This window comes from Ischnura elegans, chromosome X (assembly GCF_921293095.1).
Source record: "Ischnura elegans chromosome X, ioIscEleg1.1, whole genome shotgun sequence".
Taxonomy (NCBI): domain Eukaryota; kingdom Metazoa; phylum Arthropoda; class Insecta; order Odonata; family Coenagrionidae; genus Ischnura; species Ischnura elegans.
Genome location: NC_060259.1, coordinates 103,017,851 through 103,019,538, shown reverse-complemented (window position 1 = coordinate 103,019,538; position 1,688 = coordinate 103,017,851).

Genomic DNA, 1,688 nt, shown 5'->3' with positions numbered 1-1,688 from the left:
ACTGGAAAAGTACAATGGGCGAAATATTAGAGCTTCACGCAAACAAAGACAATAAAATAGATGGACGTAATATTACGTTCACAGACAATCCTCAGAAGGATTAGCAGGGCGTAATATATTATGGCAATGGCACGCATGGTGTTAGAAGTCGAAGTGGTTCGCACGAATTGAATGAAAAAAAAATAAATCGCCATCCGCGGACGGAATAATATAGAGCGACGCTTAGGCCGGTATCCACAGTGCGAGGCTGTTCACTGCGAATGCGTATTTTCTGACTCAGGGTGAGGCACGCGCTCTTCAGTACCTATAGTTTGTAACCACGAATGCTCACTGCGAACCACCCGAATTCATAGTAAATACAATAAGTCTTTGACGTTTAGAAACGTGTAACTAGCTGCCGCCACAAGTCTTCTCTCTTGTTTTTTTAATCATAATATTCAGGGTGTTTCGAGCCCCACATTAAACGTTTAGTTTCATTACACTTCACTAATAGGGTGGTTCCGTATTATTTTTTATTGCCCAAATCGAAAGATTGTTACTCCTGGAGTACGTATTTCACGCTTATAGATTTTTAAATGACAATATCTATTTTTCGCGATTTAATGAAAAGTGAAAATCTTTAAGCGCGCGAAAACGCGACGGCTAAGTATGTATGATGGGAAAAGTCCGTGTGACGAATTTCTGCTTCCCGCTGTCGGCGTGTGAGGTGACCTTGGGGCGAGGCTTTGAGCGCTGATACGACGCAGGCTGCTAGCAGGTAGCAGAGTACCCGGCTAGCAGTTAGCGCTTGGCTTAAATAAGGATTATTATTACCCCATCAAACGAAGGAAACTTTCCGATCTTAGCCAGTTTTAATGCGTATTTATTAAGAGATGTTTCCCTGAGCTCTGTGCCTCATGCATGCATTGGTAATCTCAGACAATGTATAACTAACTCCTATCTACTCGTATAGAAACTAGGTCCCTGTGACGTCTCGTGGAGTGGCATCGCATGGGCGCCAATCTGGCCTTTTTCAAATGAGGTTAAAATTGACCATTAACATTCGTCTAAACTGGGATTTGTAAAACCAAATAATTGGTACCTATATTATGACTACACTACTGGTGGGTGAGGAGTCGCAATCAATGACTTTATTTCGTTTCCTTTTGATGAAGGAAACTATCCTATTGTCTGATCAAGACATCATTATCCATGGTGACAGTTTCGTTGTGGAGGTTCGTTGGTTTGCAGTGCAGAATTGTGTGCTGTCATGGTACGAGGCAGACGTCACAGGTATCCACAGTGGCGGCTCGTGAGTCAAATGCAGGGAGGGGCATACTCCACCATTAACATTTTTGAATATTTTGTGTATTTTAATGAGTTTTTCAATCAATCTAGAGTCTACTAGTACACAAAACAATCACTAACACAAAAACACTAACAATCACTAACTCGATTAACTCAACTACAACTAGGCCTATTAACATTAAAACAATTTACAAATAATAAGTCAAGTGGTCACCAAAACAAGGTATTCTGCAACACACCAAGATTATACGGCCACCGGGCGTCGCGGCAGTGTCAACTCACTAGATACGTCGCTCTGCGCATGCTCGGACGGCGTCCAAAGACTCCCACAAGGCACAAGCTTAGACGCGTCATAGCAAGAGCAGCCCCCACCACTACCACCATATCATGTAACTGTACGT